At 41.8% G+C, this 20,084-nt stretch overlaps 1 protein-coding gene and 1 long non-coding RNA gene across 2 annotated transcripts in view; one reads left to right on the forward strand and one right to left on the reverse strand.

Annotated features, from left to right (window-relative positions):
* nexmifb (neurite extension and migration factor b) overlaps positions 1-20,084 on the forward strand; it is a 319,292-nt gene that overhangs the window by 196,906 nt on the left and 102,302 nt on the right. The gene's annotated exons all lie outside the window — the stretch shown is intronic.
* LOC117519992 lies at positions 9,793-18,635 on the reverse strand. The gene is made up of 3 exons (XR_004563500.1): positions 18,606-18,635; positions 15,124-15,128; positions 9,793-9,839 (listed from the first exon to the last, which is right to left on the reverse strand). It is a non-coding gene; the product is annotated as an uncharacterized LOC117519992 (long non-coding RNA).

Below are 20,084 nucleotides of genomic sequence, written 5' to 3' on the forward strand. Positions count from 1 at the left end.
TGGAGCAACACATGCTGCCATCCAATCAACATCTTTTTCAGGGATGTCCCTGCTTATTTCAGAAAGACAGTGCCGAGCCACATTCTGCACGTGTTACCACAGCATGGCTTTGTAGTAAAAGAGTGTACTCAAGGGTAATAGACTGGCCTGCCTGTAGTCCAGACCTGTCACCCATTGAAAATGTGTGGCGCATTATGAAGCACAAAATATGACAATGGAGACCCCGGACTGTTGAACAACTGAAGTCATGCATCAAGCAAGAATGGGAAAGAATTCCACCTACAAAGCTTCAACAATTAGTGTCCTCAGTTCCCAAACGCTTAAGAGCTCCCGGAAGCGTCCCGGAAGAGTTTTTGGCTGTCTTAAGGATCAAACACCGTTCTTAACGCCGGCACTAGGGGACGTGGCTTAGTTCCGGCTTTACCGGGAATCGTCGAAAAAATTATTCAACATCTCGAATAATTCTGGGAGCGCTCCCGGAGAATTCGCGTGACGACGGAGACAACGCGAACAACGGCGTTTGATACTTTTTAATCGCCGTTTCATCCTGCCCCTTCCTGTAGTGCTGCAGTTTACACCGCTGTAATTGGCGGCCGGCGTTGTATCCCTAATCAACGGCGTGTAAAACGGCGATAGAGCCCACATCGGCGTCCTCAAGGGCGTTTTAACCGGCGACAGAGGCAGACAAAACGGCAGCGCTAGCGGACAGTACGCCGTTCTAAAGGCCACCTCCCGGCTAACGGCATTCCAAACAGCCGATAGGCGGCGGTCAGTATAAAAACGCTAGCGCGCTGCATGCAGACCTCTCACTCGTGGCCAGCTCCAGATATTTTTGCAGAGAAGCTCCAGTATGCCTCCTAAAAGAAAACTGGCAGCGGCAAGGACTTACCAAGAGGTCTGGTTCAGAAGCAGAGGGTAGCCCTGTGGTGGAGACGGAGCAACACATTGAAGGGGGAAAAGGAAGGAGAAGAAAAGGCTGAGGATGATCTCCCTCCCCCTGCAGTGACAGAGGCATGTATTCCTGCTACTTCAGCCTATTATACTCTGGGGGTGGTGCCTATATGCAAAAGTACCTGGAGTAACACAGGATTTGCCTGGATAAAACCAGCGGTACACAAGGCATTATTGGTGGCAGCAGAACACCGCCGTTCTCACACGCATCTTAACCTGCGATTGTAAAGGATAGAACTGGGTATTAACCCCCATTGCCTGACGTGTGCAGGATGCTACGGCGTCAAAACGCTGCTTGATTTAGCGGCGTTTTATCCGCGTATTTGCGGCTACTACGGCGGTCAAAACACCGGCGAAATGCTCCGCCCCTTTCCACCGCAAAAACAGCCGGAACTACTGCGAACTTTGGTCTACGTACTACCCGCTGACAAAACCGTCTATGTGTATACGGGGCTTTAGTGTTGTTAGAATGAAAGGTGATGTAACACAGTGGTAAACATACCACTCTTTCAGCTTTTTTGAAATGTGTTGCAAGCATCCATTTCAAAATGAGCAAATATTTGAACAAAAACAGTGGAGAGCTGGAGTTTTGACCAATCAGAAAGCTAGAATGAATCATCAGAAAGCCGCAGGAAAAATATCAAAACTGCATTAAATTTTGGAGGTGATCCAGATTTGGGTTGGTGAACGTCAGAAATCTCTGATTGCTCTTGTTTATTTTTTATGTTTCGTCTGAGATGGAAAAAAACCCTCCTAATTAAACATGTCCACAAGATTGAGGAAAAGAATGGCATGTTCGATTAAAGAAAAGGGTGAAGATTATTTGTGTTCCTTTCTTTGTTTAGTTTTTATTTTTAGCATAGATGTATCCGTCTTTCACTGTCCCACAGATAGAGTTAAATTTGTATTCACCCTGTGTCACTCAAGGTGTCTCTGCACCAATTTGTTTTTTCTTCAAAGTAAAACTTCAGGCACCCTGGTAAAGCATGGGAGCCTAGGCAAAAGGAGGTCAGACCTAAAGTGTCCATGGGGGACCAGTTGGCGACCCTGTTTTAGGTATAGTATAGCAACAGACATAAACCTGCTGCTGTTTCAATTCAATTCAATTTATTTAGTTTATATAGTGCCAAATCACAACAAAGCTGCCTCAAGATGATGGTCTAGTGGATAAAGCATTGGGCTAGAGACCAGAGGATCCTCGGTTCAAATCTCAGCCTGACTGGAAAATCACTAACGGCCCTTGGGCAAGGCCTAGTCCCCTAGTTGCTCCCGGTGTATAGTGAGCGCCTTGTATGGCAGCACCCTCACATCGGGGTGAATATGAGGCATTCTTGTACAGCGCTTTGAGCGTCTGATGCAGATGGAAAAGCGCTACATAAATGCAGTCCATTTAACATTCAAGGCGCTTCACACAAGTAAGGTCTAACCTTACCAACCCCTACAGCAAGCACACAGGAGACAGTGGTAAGGAGAAACTCCCTCTAATGATATTAAGGAAGAAACCTCAAACAGACCAGACTCAAAGGGGTGACCCACTGCTTAGGCCATTCTACCAAAGGTTTTATAATACAGAACACAACAACAATTGAAGAGAGTCCATGCAGGTGTCCAGTCCACTGTCGGGGGGTGTCTTTGAGCCACTTGTTGGATCTGTTCCTACAGTGGAGTCTGTCCCGCACACGCCACAAATATCATCCAATCCAGCATGTGTGCATCTCAGACAGAGAGAAAAAGAAAATGGAATCACTTGGCTAGAAAACTACACTTAAGCTATAATTCATGGGCATTAAACAACTGGAAAGCAGAAGAAACACAAAGGTGATCGCTGGCCACTAGCCTAAACATCATGCAGATCACATGAAGAACCACAATGATTTCTAGGATTTTTTTACAACACTTTTTGATTTTGCAGCACAGATGTCTGGTGTGAGCAGGATTTATTGAGGAGTTTTAACAAATCATGCAAATGAAATTTTAACAAAAGCATCACATTTAACTAACAGAGACATTTCATGAACAAAAGTGTGCAGAGCTAAATTATATTTGGAGGAATTATGTCCAAATATATGCCAATGAGTCAAAAACTGTAGTAGAATCAGCCTGGGACACCGGCCGTCAGCTTGGGACACTGGTAAGGATGGTCACATTCCTCCCCTCTCCTCTCCTCCTTTCTCTCTATCTCTGCTCCGACCTTCAAAGTCTCAGCTTCACCAGACTGAATTCTTCAAATTAAGATTTGGATCAACCATGGAATTGATCAGCTGGTCTCTCAACGCTATTGACACCATTTTTTTTCGACAAGGAATCAGGGTGGGGGACCCTGCGTGGCCTGATGGAACCTACCCAGCAGGCTATACTCTTGAGTCCTGAGAGAGGAGGGGTGTGGCATGCTTGGCTCCACTCTCTGTGGAAGATGTTGAGGATTCATTCCTATTCACTTTTATGGTGGGAGGTTTGTCGCTGATTGGTTTGTGCGCTGCCCTGACCCACAGGAATATTAGCAAGACGGCTGCTTCCAGAATTTCGTCCCATCATCTGTCCGTCATGATTAATGAGTTTGGCAATGCAGTGTAATCTCAGATTGCATGAACTCTTGAACTCAAAAGCAAAAATGGATACAATCTCGGAGCAAATCGCTGCGTTGCAACGGAATGTGTTGCTTAGAACTGGAGAATATTCTTCATATATTTGGACTCTAGATGGTCAGAGGTGCAGTAAATGGAATTCTGTATCTCTCCACCTAACATCAAGATGGCAGCCTTATCGAGTCCTGAATGCCAAATTCCCTGCTCTTCCCCAGAAGGATCTACGGCCTTGGTGAAGGAATTCAGCTCCCCCTTCTCATCTACCCCCCTCCCCCTTCAGCATGCTGTTGCCTAGCAACGTCAGACTTTACACACACACGGACAGAAACTGTCAGACTTTACACACACACGGACGGAAATTGACAGAAATTGAACTCATCTGCACACAACGCATGTCTCCCTCCCTCCATGCCTGTTATCCCCCTGTGTCTCTCCACTCCCCTCATCCTGGCTTCCTCCCTGCCACCTCGAAGGCAGCGTGGTTTTTACTGCTGCCGTCTACAACCCCCAAGCTGGGCGGCGCAGGCCCCTCCTGCTGCAGCCTTCACCCACTTTGCCTCAATTCGGATGATGGACTGCTTCCAGTTTAGAGCTCATAAACAATGTCAAATGTATATGTGCTGTCTTTAATTTTGATCTGTGCCATTATTACGGTAAACAAGTAATAATTGTGGATTAATTGCTGTATCTTGTCTGAGGTAATTGGATTGTAAACGTAATTGCCCTTTTAGGGATCATTAAAGTTGTCTGAAGTCTAGATGTCACATTCTGACATCTGATGCATTTTGCTGCAAACTGTGGCTGCTTTGCAGACAACAGCAGGAGTGCGAGTGTGACTGAGAGAGAAAACGCAAAAACAGTTCTCCTTCAATGAGAGTGACAAGTTTTGTTCCAGAGCAGATGACACAATTCCTTTCTGAAAATATTTTCAGCTTAAATAGCTTGGTACAAAAAACAGACAAACAAACTAAACACGCAGAACACTCTGGTAAGACGACCAGTTCAAGTTGCCGACTGGTGATCAATTGTGTCATCCTTCAAATGAAGGTGAAATTAGCTTCCAGTTGGTCGTCAAATCCAGTGCTGAGTTGGATGTCTTGCAAGGCAACACCCTGACATCAGTTTGAATGAGTGAATGTGAGACATTATTGTATAACATTTTGATTGTCTGAATTAGAACTAAAATTACTTTATTTATTTTATTTATTTTATTAATAGTAAAAAGAAAAAAAAATTCAAGTAAAAAGAAAAAAATCTGCACACTTCAGGTCTGTTCAAATAGCTTTACTGAAGCTGCAAGCTTTCGGTCTGTAAGACCTTCATCAGGCAGAGTGCATGTTACAAACAGGCCTGGAGTTAATACTATTAATTAGTGGCACCTGTAATCAATGGTGAAGCACTCTGAATCAGTAGAGCATCATGGGAAATGTAGTGAAAGACATGAAACAAACAAAAGAAGAAAAAAGAACAAGTCCTTGCTGTGTACACATCAGACATCGGCCATCATAAAACAAAGCACAAACAGTTCAAAATTAAATCAGTACTTCAGAATTATATAAACACACTCATGTCAAAATCCTCATTTAAATCTGATGGTTGTAGTGCATGGAGAGCCTCTATACAAATATATCACATGACCGGGGACTAGATGCCTTAGGTTTTTATCTTCAAGACCGTATAGAACTCCCACCTAGTCACTTTATCATTGAGTTGGCCTCTATGGTATTGAAGTTAAATTACTTCTCATTTATAGGGGAATTCTATTTACAACTAAAAGGGACCTCTATGGGCTCTACTTTTGCTCCAGATTACGCCAACCTATATGTGGGTTTTTTTTAACAGAAGTTTGTTTTTAACCCAGATATAAACCCTTTTAGTCAAAAAATCCTTAAATGGTATCGTTTTCTGGATGATGTTTGTTGTTTGTTTCAAGGAACAAGTGAAGAACTGTTTGCATTTGGTACATATCTGAATAGTTGTAACTCTGATTTAAAATTTACTCTAGAATATGATCAATCACGTGTATCTTTTTTAGATATGTGGATTACACTAGGTAATGGGAGTCTAACTACCACCTTATACAAGAAAGAAACTGACTGTAATATTCTTCTCTTAGCCACCAGTGCCCACCCTAGAGCTTTAAAGAATGGCCTACCTAAAAGCCAATTTTATAGATTAAGAAGACTCTGCCACTCTGACAATGACTTCATTGAGAAGGCAGTAGAAATGAAACAGTGGTTTTTAGAATGGGGTTATACAGCTCAGTGTGTGGATATGGCATATCAGAATGCCCTTTCTAAGTCCAGAGTTGATCTTTTGAAAAAAAAAGTATAAAAAAAGAACAACAGTTTTCAGTCTCTATTATTACCACCTATACTCCCCAGGCCCACATTATCAAAAAAACTATTAAGAAACACTAGCATATTCTAACCACAGATCCACCCCTGTCTGAACTTTTTCAGGACCCTCCTCTCTTTGTTCACAAAAGAGGACCAAACCTTTGTAATAAATTGATTAGAGCTAACATCGTACCCCCTCCAAAACAAACACTGTTAACTCCTATCAAAGAAGGGAATTATCCCTGTGGAAATTGTGCTCATTGTCATAATTCAGTGAAAACAAATACCTTTAAGCATCCTAGAACCCGTAAAAGTTTTGGAATCAGGGGAATAATCACATGCAATACAAAAAATGTTATCTATATGTTAACATGTCCATGTGATAAAATTTACATTGGTAAAATCACCCGCTCTTTGAAATAAAATCACCCGCTCTTTGAAACAAAAAATAAGTGAACATAAGAGCTCCATTAGGAGAAAAGATGAAAAATATCCTGTTGCCTATCATTTTAATAATCTGTCACACCCTCTTTCTTCTCTTAGATTCCGGGGTATAGAACAAGTAACCCTACATAGAGGGGGTGACGTTGACAGGAAATTATGCCAACGAGAACTCTTTTGGATATATACATTGGATGCACTACAACCATCAGGTTTAAACGAGGATTTTGACATGAGTGTGTTTATATAATTCTGAAGTATTGATTTAATTTTGAACTGTTTGTGCTTTGTTTTATGATGGCCGATGTCTGATGTGTACACAGCATGGACTTGTTCTTTTTTCTTTTTTTGTTTGTTTCATGTCTTTCACTACATTTCCCATGATGCTCTACTAATTCAGAGTGCTTCACCATTGATTACAGGTGCCACTAATTAATAGTATTAACTCCAGGCCTGTTTGTAACATGCACTCTGCCTGATGAAGGTCTTACAGACCGAAAGCTTGCAGCTTCAGTAAAGCTATTTGAACAGACCTGAAGTGTGTAGATTTTTTTCTTTTTACTTGAAAGTTTCTACTGAATCTTGCACCTTTTCAACAGATGAGCAGTGACTCTTCACTATTTATTAATAAAATTATATTTCTATTTCTATAAAAATAGAAATTAAGTAAATTTATTATTTCACTACACAGAATTTCATACCTTTCAATTATATATATAAAAAATCCAAGCATTTAAACAGTGAAAGAAAAGAGTCAAACTGTGTCCACCTCAAATGCTTAAAAATGGTCAAGGATCTGCAACCTGTCCAGGGCTCGGGCTGCTAACAGCCCATTTGTTTGGCTTTACATTAAGCAAAGTTCTCATAAGTATATTTTCTATTCAGTTGATGGATGGCTTCATTCTTTATGTAATCTGACCATAATCAAAAATACTACATGATGCGCTACAACCAGCAAGATGGCAACAGTGGCGAGCACATAACAGAAAGGAAGCTAAAACTGGAACAAATGAATGGATAGAACTGCTGGGGCTGGTGCCAAAACTTTTTGTTGGTACTGCAAATTAGTAGTGGCTAACACAAAAGACTGCTTTGCAGTTTTATGTTTAACAAATCTGGCTGTGTGTAGTTAATGGTCATTAAGTCTTAAACGAGTGTGCACACAGCACAAATGTCCACTGGTTGACACAACACAGTCACCATTTTACCATTTCCGTGACTGTAATGTCTTCTTTCAAAAAAGACTATAGCTAGTTACATGTGTAAGATAAAGTATTTATCAGGTATTTTGACTTGTGTGGTTCTCAGTAAAATAGACAGAAAGAAAAAAAGACCATGTTTGTCTCCTTGTCTGATCAGACAAGGAGAAACAGACCTGCACCAAAATTATTATAAATTTTGAAGTTAATGGATATTTGGTGTTATTTTAAGTCATGTCTTCAGCATTATTTTTCATTTGTGTTGTTAAAAAATGTTTCTGGGCTGGCACGGGTTCTGTTCTATTATTTTGCGAAAAAAAATTACTCCTTACTGTGTTGACATTATTGCACAATCCATATTGTGGTGCACTGTCACACCGATGATGACTGTGACACTGCTGTACTGCCCACCACGGAAGTGCATGATTCTATGCAGTGCTTGTTTCGGTTAAATACTTCTGTAACATGCTCCTTCATGTTTCATTCTGCAGTTGTTTTTCATTGTCCACCAGTTTGGCTGTACTTCAGTTTTCTTTCTTGCCCTTGTGATTCAGACAGTATTGTTGATGAAGACAAACCGTTCACGCAGGGGGATGATCATGTTGATACTGAAACTCCCGCCAGTCATCCAGCATGTGCTAATCATGTCTCTGCCTCACTCTTTCAGTCTCGCTCTTTCTCTGCTTCCCTCGTTCATTGAGTTAGTAGAGGACTTTGTATGATTGCCTGGATGAGTGTTTCCTCTTAACGCAGCATTGCTATTGTCCACTTGTCCCTCTTCATCTGTATAATTGTATGCAGGAAGTTACAACTGTAAATCCCAGCTGTTGGCGGGTTCTCTTGGCTAAAGACTTAATTTTTTTTCAGAAACTGGCAAACGTTATGGGAGATTACAGAAAAATGCAGACCTAGGTAAGTTGAGGGTTTTTTGTGTTTCTCTCATTGAAAAGCAAAACTGCAGGCAGCATTTGTCTCCTCTGTCCCCAGTGAAACATAGTAGCTGTGTGGAATAGAGGAGATGCTTCGTTCTCTATCACACTCCATCAGCATTATTTACCAGACCTGCCAGTTGCTTTGTACAGCACCTCTCTCTAGGCAACTGGCAGACGACCAGAGGGTAGTGACAACAGGCTACAGTGGAAAGCAAGGCAAGCTGTGTGGATGAGCCAAATCTATTCATTTCTCTGGGCCACTGAATGAAGCACAGAACTCTCTCTGCATTTACAGAGAAGAATGTGGTTCTTTATGTTTGTTTTGTTTGAATACGTGAGAAATGATCATAATCCCAGCCTTCTTTTTGACTGAGTGGTGTTGGCTATGAATAATCATGTTTGTTGGACCTCAGATGAATAAAAAAGCTCAACTAACCTGGGAGGTGATAACTTAGAGGATAGAACGGTGGGCTTGTGACCACACCATCCTCAGTTTGATTGCCTGTAAGAAGGGAAAATCATTAAGGAACCCTAGAGCCAGGTCCTTAATCCCCAAGTTGCTCTTGGTGTGCAGTTGAATGGGTGTATGTGAGGTGTCATTGTAAGGCTCTTTGAGTGTCTTGATCAACTCAAAATGCAATACAGAAATGCAGTCAATTTACCACTTAATTGAGAGATGCTGTGTATATTATACAGGCTGTGCTGGTGGTGCATCATGCATGCTTGAAGGTCTGTAATAAATGCGTTTTGTTTGTCATCTCCAGCCACACTCCCATCAGTCTTCCTCACAGAACCTGTGGAAACATCAGCACTTGGGGCTTGGAAGCAAAAGAGATTTTCCCCCACTGTGTGTCACCTATTGTGGGAAAACCTTTGTAATGCTAATATAATATAACACTGTGTCCGCCTAGCTCTGCAGTTCACTATGTGCACCAAGCAGCCTAGTGGTGGAGTGATTTACCCATGTGGAATGAAAAAGAACTCCCCTGGTTTACACTGAAAAGGCTGCGTTGTCGGTGGGTCTTGCAGCTCAGCTTGCTGTGACTGGGCCTGCCTTGGCTTTATTGATTCTGTTGTCCATCCAGTGCTGTGTACTGATAATTAACTGTGTCTCTGAGTGTTGTCACATTGTGTATGTCCATGGAAAAAGAATATTACTGCTAGGGCTAGGGATTAAAATCAGCAGACAAGATATGGTTTAGGGATTTAAAAAAAAAAAATCAAGGCAGTGATTTTACAGAAGAAAAACAAAATTATCCACACTTTGTAACATAAATATACTGTACAGGGCATCAAATGTTGAGAATACACAGTATATCCAATTCTTTTTATCCTTTATATTTAATCAGGTCAGGGTCAGCATTGATCCTGCTACTGGTAACATCGCAACCCCTGTACAACCTGCTACATACACGGGTGGTCAGTATCTACACTTACGCTGGGGAGGAGGGTGCCATGACACCCAGCAAGACAAAATACAAAATGTTGAAGAGCAGTTGAACTTGAATGTGAGTCAACAGCCATCATGCTGACTTACAATATTTGCTATATTTTTATGTTGTAGAGCAGGTAGCTCGGTAAAGACCAAGGCTTCCAATATGTAGACCTGAAATTAAGGTTGTGATGGATTTGATCCAGTATCTGTATCGGCTTCTGATACCAACGTAACTCGGGTATTGGAAAATACTGATCCAACCTGCGCCGTTTTCAGATACTGGAGAGAAGCCACGTCTGTGAAACCTCTCAACTGCTGCTGCTACTTGCTCTCTGCTCCGTTTACTGCTCAGTGTGAGGAGGCGAGTGGGGATGGGGAGGTTTCTAAGCTGAAGCTGAGCTGTTTCTTTCGCAGTGTTCTAAACCATGGGTAGCGGCAAACTTCCGTCCGGCTCTCATGTTTAAATTGTCGGTGCCACCGAGCACAGATTTTTTTTGAAAAATGAACTGAATTGTTGCTGAAAAAAGCCACTTCAGCATTCCAAGGCTGTGAAACACTACCAAACAGCAGCTCAGAGCACAGCAGTCAGGAGCAGAGCTGAACAGAGCTTCAGTTTCTCTCCGCGGAATGGAAAAAAAATTCAGTCAAAATCCTTCAGTAAGTTCGTAAGACCAAAGTTCGTCACGTGAGCATTGCTGACGATACATTTAGAAATGTATGGTGTATTTTAGAGTTGAAAGTCTTCATGTTTCCAAAAAGTTCAAGGTTTGCACAGCAGGAAAATGGTGAAACAGTGAGAGAGGGACAGAGAGACAGAGAGCCAGTGAGAGGGAGAGGGAGAGAGAGGACTTAATTTAAAATATTTACTGGAACACTTGCTTTTACAATGTAAACATGTTTTCCATGTCATTAAAGCTCCGCTGGAATTGAGAAGGAGAGAGACTGAGAGAGAGAGAGACTGTCTGTCTTTTCTCTTTAAAGTCTATAAAAATAACTCTGAAAGTCTGTAAATAAAAGTACTTAATTCCTTCACTAAAACATCAAATCTAGGCTTCCATCTTAGATGTATCTTCCAGAAAATTGGCTGGGGAAGTAACCTGAATCAGACTGGCTCATCAGATAATGACCAAAAGTGTTGAAGTTTCAGAATGACATTTTGAATTTTACAAATATTTAGATACATTTTGTTCTTCAATGAGCAGTTTCCAATTTACAATGAGATAAAAATTAGAACATTATTGCTTGCTTGTTATAGTACAGCAAATTCATGAACATTCACCACATTTAAGGATGTATTCACATCTACCTTGTTTGATGTGGACCTTCAGACTTTTCAGGTTGGTGCAAACCAAAATAGGTATGAAAGCACCCTCAGACTGTGGTCTGAGGACCACAGCACAAAAATGTGGTGTGGCAAAAATAGCTGGTCTAGGTTCAAACTGAACTGTGGTTTTGTTAATTTGCAGTATGAAAACACTTATTGTACAGTTTGGACTTTCAGACCAATTACAATAAGTTGATGCAGGCATTGTCACCCATTAAACAGTAGAATAAGAAGAAAAGAAAGGGGCAATAATTTAATTCATTTTAAGATACCTTTCTGTAATTTAACAAATTGTTCACATTTACCTGATTAAAAATTTCAAATGATGTTTGCTTGTCATAGACCGATAGACTGTATTGACACCTAAAATCATTTAGCTTTGTATCTACTTTCATTCTAAACAAGATTCTAGAATTTGACAAACGATTTTGAATTGTGGAATTCTGTACTAAGAATCCTTCATCCCCCCCCCACACACACACTCACACACACCCTACATTAAATAGAGGCAGTGGAAATACAGATAAAAGGAAAAAGTTGGTGCAGACCTGAAATTGCCTCAAAGTTTAATCATCACTTCTTTGATCCAAGAACCAAGTCTCCTAATATTTTTTTGAAATCTGAGACATGGAAACAGGCAGAGGGGTACACCTGAATCTGTCAGACTGTACATTGTTCGTTTAAGAGCCAATGGTATTTCACCTCACAGCCAATGAGCCAATAGTAGGACACTTCCTTTTGTGTGATCCAATAAGTTTGCACCTTCTTTCTTGGCAGCGATTCAGCAGTCAGAAAGGAGGTGACGGCAACTGATGTCTTTTTGTGACATGTCACATTGTTGTCTATTCGATTTCCAGCCCATCCCTGGTATTTGAATCACAAGGGGAGCGTTTCATATCCTCGCAGCGAGGAGAAGTGGGATCTTGTCTATCTGAAAGAGCATGCTGGATTAAGGGGGTTATTTCCCCAGAGGGGGGATATGAGAATGAGTGTCACTCAGATGGCACTCACTCTCACACTGCTCCTGCATGTTGCCAGGGAGCCGTGGCTCTGGCTGTTCCCCTCTCCTCCCCTTTATCACGTAATTCTTGGCTTTTTGTGTTCCTGTCTCCTCTTCCTCAGTCCTGTAGACATCCTCTGCACTGCGATCATTTCTTCAGGATTCCTTCCTGGGAGTGGTTCAGTGGTGGCCTAGAGGGAATGTAGAATGTGGTGGTTAGGAGAATGGTTGTTATTCCAGTCACATCTCTGATGCAGTGAGGGTCCAGTAAAATGTAGAATAATTGGTGGGTTTCAGCAGCTACAGACAGGCGTTCTATTCAAGTGTGTGTGTGAGTGAGTGAGGGAAGCTGTGTATTTGCAGCAGGCAGAGGTCATTTCATTAATTACCAGTTTCTGTGTTAGGTGTGTGTTTGGCTCATTTTGTTTGGTAGTCTGTGGTGATAACAGTGGTGTAATTTCAAAAGGATCTGTTGGTAGCAAAAAAGAAAAAATAAACCCTCAGCAGATGTCACCAACATGGCAGTTGATCACTGATTTGGAAATCCACATTAGACTGCATACTTCTAAGGGCCTGGTCACGTGGCACATGACAATAGCTGAACGAAGGAAAAAAGTGACAAATCGTCGAGAAAAGGTGGACGAATGATCCTGCACTTTTCCCATCACTGACAAGCCTGCGAATCAAGAGCGCAAAAAGGAACATAACAAAACCAAAACTAATGAAAGAAAAACAAAGCCAACGACTACCTTGACGTTTTAAACAAAATCAAAACGAAACATTCATGATGACATGACTGACAGTGGGTATGAGACCAAGCGAAGTCAGCCGCTTCCTCATGTCTGCAGCACTTGCAGGTGCGGGATTTGGTTGTCTTCACAACAAACTGTTTGCATATGCAGGCCACAAATGGCTGGAATGTGCATAAATAGTTACAGTAGTTGATGAAATGCTCTTGCTGCTATTGTTTCTGTATGACAACGTTACTTTTTGTCCCACACAAGGACGAGTCTTCAGCAATATAAGGATGTTACATGCAGCTCGTCTGAGCTTTAATTATTGATCCGTTCAGCTGTTGTCAGCATTCATGCAAGATGTCAGACTTGGGAAGTTGGACAACAGTCAAACGGAACGCTGCCGTTGTGGGACCTACGCAAACAATGAGGAACCATCAAGACAGAAAGCAAAATGAAATACGCACGAATTAAGATTGTCGTTTGGCTTTGTTCATATTTTTTAACAGTTTAAAAATTCTGACGAAGTGCCAGCAACAGGAACAAAGCTGGACGATGGTTAAACGATGTCAACGTAAGTCCAGATTTCTTCTTTCGTTTTGGCTTCGGTGTCTTTCGTTAGTGACGTGTGACCAGGGCTCAACAATGACCACCTTCCCTCAACTTTAATTGCTGAAATCGATTTTGGAAAATTCCAATGGACAATTTTCAAGTTGTGCTGCAGAGACTTCCGGTTAGGGAGCCCCTTGCTCGCGTGTTTGGTGTCATTAGAAACAACAGCTTGCTATGATGCCTCGCAGCTAACCGATAGGTTGTTATGGGCCATTTACCGTGTTTGTGAAGCATTGTGTGTTCTCTAAAAAAGAGGAAATTAAAAAGCGAAACAGCCTGCAAATCTGAGCAAAAAACAGAAGAGTGACAGACTGCTGCTGACAGGAGTTTCTTTCAGAGACGGTTTGTCAGTGTGGTCCCGGTGTGAGAGGTGTGCTGCACCCTTCACACCGGCCAGAGAGAGACAGCAGCCAGCAAATAGCAAACTTCGATTGTGGGTGCACGGCCTCCGGGTCCGTAGTCACTCCCGGTTGTTATGACACGTCACAGAGCGGCTAACCAATCCGTTGTTATGATGCCTCACGGAGAGGCTAACCGATTGGATGTTATGACGTCTCAGGGAGAGGCTAACCGATCCGTTGTTATGACGCCTCACGGAGCGGCTAACCAATCAGTTGTTATGACTCCTCACGGAGAGGCTAACCAATCCGTTGTCATGACGCCTCATGGAGAGGCTAACCGGTCGGATGTTATGACGCCTGACGGAGCGGCTGACCGGTTGGATGTTATGATGCCTCACGGAGCGGCTGTTGTTATGATATCTCATGGAGCGGCTGAACGGCCGAAGCTGGGCGCCGGTTAAACAATGTCTATGAAAGTCAATGTAAGTCCAGATTTCTTGTTTCATTTTGGCTTCGGTGTCCTTCGTTAGTGCCATATGACCGGGACTTTACATTCATTGCTAAAAAAGTTCAATGACCAAAAAACCAACATTCTAGGCGCCGTGAACATTTTGACTATTATTTGATTTCTTTGTGTGACTGACATCGTTATTCACGCATTCAAAAGGCTATTCCTACCTCCACACAACTCCAAACAGTGACAAGAATGTTTCTTGACAGTTCTTGTTGTTGAACGAAATCGCGTCTCCCTAACCGGACAGAGTTGCGACTTCATCACGCATGCGCAGAGGCGATGCTCTGTCGCAACTTAAAAATCATCCATTCCAATTCTGTTCTAATATTAAATGCCTTATGAACCTAACACACTTTATAATAGATTTGGGAAACACTGGGGAAATTATGTTATCTTGTAAGGTTGGGTTTTTGGGAAGGACCTCAAGATATGACACATAAAGTTGAATTCTGCATGGAAAAATAACACTGCGGTGATTACAATTCACTTCATAGCTGTCAGTGGATCTATTTATGCAGTAATCTTGATTTAGTGTAAACTACTAATATATATTTTGAGAAAATGTATTGTGATAATACACTGACTTAGTGGTTCCCAAAGTGCAGGACGTGCCCCCTGGGTGTGCATATATGTGCAATAGATAAATTGTAAGCAGCACAATAAATCCCTCTCTGCCCTTTCCCTGAATCAGCCTTTCTTTGTCTCTTTTTATCTACAGTAGCTCAATAATTTAATTAATCTCTGCATCATAGTAAATCATCATTAGCAGTGTTTGAAAGAATGCAATATTGTTGCAAATGGAGCAGATGTTTGGTCACCACACACCTAATTAACTCAGGGTCACCTTGGGTCAGGGGGCATAGGTCACATGTTGTATAAGTACACCCTTTGCCTTCTGAGCATTGTTGACTGATAGGACTCCAGGAACAATCACTGATACACATCAATGATGCCTGCAGAGCAGTTAATCAAGCATGTGGTTTACAGGGTGGGGGGACAGGCATCAGGGAAAATAAACCTGTGCAATCTGCTGGCAAACACATTGACCCACAGACCTAATGGAACATATCTCCCATAGGTGCACTGCTCTATTGATTAGCCGTTGATGGCAGATGTAGCCAACTCTGATATTGACTGTGATTTTGCTTTTTCTCCAATCTCTGCTGAAAGCAGGAGTGTTCTTGCAGAGGTTATAGCACAGAAAATTAAACTAGGTACAGAATAGCACGTGCTGCTACATGTGCCCCTCCCCTTTCAGCTATGCTTGGCTTCCGTGGAAGTCAGTGCCATGGCGACCATCATCACATATTGTTCTGTTGCCCTTTCCCTGTGATCCAACCTCACCTTTCAGAGCTTTTCATTATGAGCAACTCTAACTTTAAGTTCTTAAAGTGCATATGTGCACGGCATGCACACAGTGCACAACATGCACACGTACAGTAGTAGTGCTATGTGACTAAAAAGATTAATCCAGGTTTTGAGTATACGAGGTCTCTTAGATAATAAACCGACCCTTTTATTTTTTTTTTTTACTATATGGATTTGAATGACATGCGATTACACCAATCATGCTTGAACCCTCGTGCGCATGCGTGAGTTTTTTCACGCGTGTCGGTGACGTCATTTCCCTGTGGGCAGGCCTTGAGTGAGATGTGGTCCCGCCCTCTCGGCTGAATTCCTTTGTTTCACACACTGCTCGAGACGGCGCGTTGCTTTATCAAAAATTTTTCTGGACCTGTGAGGAATATCCGAGTGGACACTATTCGAGAAATTAAGCTGGTTTTCTGTGAAAAGTTTAACGGCTGATGAGAGATTATGGGGTGTTTCTGTCGGTGTAAAGACTTCCCACGGAGCAGGACGTCCTGCAGCGCTTCCAGGCGCTGTCGTCGGCCTGTTTCGAGCTGAAAACATCCTAATTTAAGGCTTAATTCACCCAGGACATCGTGAGAGAACAGAGAAGATTCAGAAGAGGCCGGCATGAGGAATTTATGCGGACATTCCACTGTTTAAGGACATTTTTTTAATGAAAGACGTGCGCGCAAATTCGCCGAGTCGTTTCCGTGACGACTCGGCAAATCTGTGTGCGCCGCGACAGGAAAAACACCTCCGTGTTGAAAACCATTTGTAGAATTCAGGCGGCTTTTAATGGCTTTCAACAAGTGAGTAACTGAGAAATTGTTTAACAGCTTGGGTATGTTCCAACTTGCCCGTTAAGATTTCCAACGGAGGTGTTTTTCCTGCCGCGACCCCCCCGTGGTCGGGTCCAGCCCGACATGCGACTCTGCCCGCACGTTCTTTCATTACAAAATGACCGTTAACAATGGAATGTCCGAATAAACTCCTCATGCCGACTTCTTCTGAAAGTTCTCTGTTCTCTGACGACTTACTGCGTCAACAGAGCCTGAAATGTGGAAGTTTTCAACTTGAAACGGCGAGACGCTGCCGCCTCGAAGCGCAGATCGCCGTCAGGCGCCGTGGACCGTCCTTAAAGCGACACTACCAGACCAAAATCTCTCATCAGCCATTAAAATTTTTACCGAAACCAGCTGAATTTATTGAATGGTGTCCACTCAGTTGTGCCTTACAGTTTTGAAAAAATTTTTATCAAACAAAGCAACAGTCTCTGAGCCATTCCTAAACAATGAAAAAAATCGACGAGCGGGTGGACGACTCCTCACTCAAAGACTGCCCACAGGCGAATGACGTAACCGACAGGCGTGAAAAAACTCTCGCATGCCCACGAGGGTTCAAGCATGTCTGATGTAATCACACGTGATTCAAATCCATATGGTTTTTGAAAAAATAATAAGGTCGGATACTTTTCTAATAGACCTCATATTTCTTATTGTTACATGGGAAACAAGGTACCAGTAGATTCAGTAGATTCTCACAAATCCAACAAGAACAAGCATTCATGATATGCACACTCTTAAGGCTATGAAATTGGGCTATTAGTAAAAAAAAAGTAGAAAAGGGGTGTTCACAATAATAGTAGCATCTGCTGTTGACGCTACAAACTCACAACTATTATGTTCAAACTGCTTTTTTAGCAATCCTGTGAATCACTAAACTAGTATTTAGTTGTATAACCACAGTTTTTCTTGATTTCTTCACATCTGCGAGGCATTAATTTTGTTGGTTTGGAACCAAGATTTTGCTTGTTTACTAGTGTGCTTGGGGTCATTGCCTTGTTGAAACACCCATTTCAAGGGCATGTCCTCTTCAGCATAAGGCAACATGACCTCTTCAAGTATTTTGACATATCCAAACTGATCCATGATACCTGGTATGCGATATATAGGCCCAACACCATAGTAGGAGAAACATGCCCATAACTTAGCTTCACACAGGCGTCTTCTAACTGTCACAGCACTTACAGGTAACTCCAGACTGTTTTTGATCATCCTGGAGCTGATCAGTGGGTGAGCCTTTGTCATTCTGGTTATTCTTCTATCCATTTTGATGGTTGTTTTCCGTTTTCTTCCACGTGTCTCTGTTTTTTTTGTCCATTTTAAAGCATTGGAGATCATCATATGTTTTCCCCTCTCCAATCAACTTTTTAATCAAACTACGCTGTTTTTCTGAACAATGTCTTGAACGTCCCATTTTCCTCAGGCTTTCAAAGAGAAAAGCATGTTCAACAGGTGCTGGCTTCATCCTTAAATGGGGACACCTGATTCACACCTGTTTGTTCCACACAATTGACTCGCTGACTGAGTGCCACACTGCTGTTATTGTGAACACCCTCTTTTCTACTTTTTTTTACTAATAGCCCAATTTCATAGCCTTAAGAGTGTGCATATCATAAATGCTTGGTCTTGTTGGATTTGTGATAATCTACTGAATCTTCTTGTTTTGTTTCCCATGTAACAATAAGAAATATACTCAAAACCTGGATTAATCTTTTTAGTCACATAGCACTACTATTATTCTGAACACTACTGCATATGATGAAGCAAAGTTTCTGTTGCAGAATCAGACCAGTAGCCTTGCAAAGAGGGAGATGCTGCAGCATGCGGAGATACACATGCTCACTTGAGAAGAAAAGAAAGCCAATGGCCCCGAAAATTGCATAAATGTCAATTATTGTGGAACTTACACGAGAGATGTAGAACAAAGTGGTGGTAATAAAACATATTGATCACCTTATCACATAATGTGTTTGACAGGCATTGTTGAGGCAGAAACAAGCATTGACAGATTGCGTTTGTAGGCATGTAAACCTGCAAGACATTATGTATTAGCACTGATCACTGCAGCGTAATGGCCCTCAAGCCCCCCAAACTGATTTAGATTCAGCAAAGCAAACGAAGCATAGCACTAATAAATGCACCTGTTGGAAAGATTATAATTGTATCTCAGATGGCTGACCTTTTACGCTGTTGCAGTAATGATTATTTGATGCAAGTGTGTGGGACTTTGCGTGTATCAGTGGAAAGCTGCAAGGGATGATCATGACTGGTAGTTTTTGTCTGTGTTTTTCAGGGAGGTGGATGCATCTTCTCTATTTAACAACAGTTAGTCATACATCAGCGTCTTTTAAATGTTCTGAGTGGGAGCACGACGTACGTAGTGTTCAGAGTTGTTTGTATGCAGAGCCTCATTAAATGCACAATGGTTTCATAAGACTGACCCTTGAAGAGCAGTGGTTGGACACAACATAGATTTGCTCAAATGAGCGAATGAATCTGTACTGTTAAAATCTGTGGTTTGGTAGCCAGTGTCTACACTGTGTATGTCTATGCTTAATTTATGATCATTTTATTAGGGCCCCTTCACACATAGTGCAAAGTTTGGACAAAGTGCGCACTTAGTGCACATGATGCAGGAATCGTGTGCAAACCGTGTGAAATCATCCCTGCCTCTAACGCCTCGTACACCTGTTGCTACAACTATTTGCGCACACCAGCGGCTGAATGACAGAGTGTGCGCACGTGTCATATTTGTATTGCTCGCTTGATAAATGTGGTGTTTTTAATATGGTGTGTGATTTAAATTTTTTTGTTTGTAATACTTCCATGTCCTTCCTGATATGAGGCAGATTCTCGCAGCTTTCAAAGAACAGCTCTGTAGCTCAGTGGTAAAGTTGCTGTCGTGGTGCACAAATTTGAACTATTTTGCGCTGTTTTGCTGTATTTGTCCAAACTTCGCACTGTGTGTGACGGGGCCTTTAGATTTGCACTGCTGTACTGCAGACCACACTTTCTTTGTGCTGTACATCCTCTTTCATGGTTTATTATAGCAAACTCAGGCTTGTGGTGATGAATTGTCAGCTGCCTTTGGACCTGTCTTTACATCATAACCTTATCACAAACAAACAAACAAACAAAAAACTAGAAGACTGAAGCTTTATGGTGATAAACATGTTACAGTAATCTATTGATGTAGACAAATGCTCAGGAATATTTTCCAGCTATTTGCAGGAATACATTGTCCATTATATTAATGGAATTATGGTGGTAGAATTATCTTAAAATAAAGTGCCTGTTGTTCAGGCCTCAAGAAATGATGCAGCGGGCATTTCTAAGCATGACTGTGTATTTTTGTGTACACACACACACACATATATATATATACTCAACAAAAATATAAACGCAACACTTTTGCTTTTGCTCCCATTTTGTATGAGATGAACTCAAAGATCTAAAACTTTTTCCACATACACAATATCACCATT

This window comes from Thalassophryne amazonica, chromosome 11 (assembly GCF_902500255.1).
Source record: "Thalassophryne amazonica chromosome 11, fThaAma1.1, whole genome shotgun sequence".
NCBI classification, from domain to species: Eukaryota; Metazoa; Chordata; class Actinopteri; order Batrachoidiformes; family Batrachoididae; genus Thalassophryne; species Thalassophryne amazonica.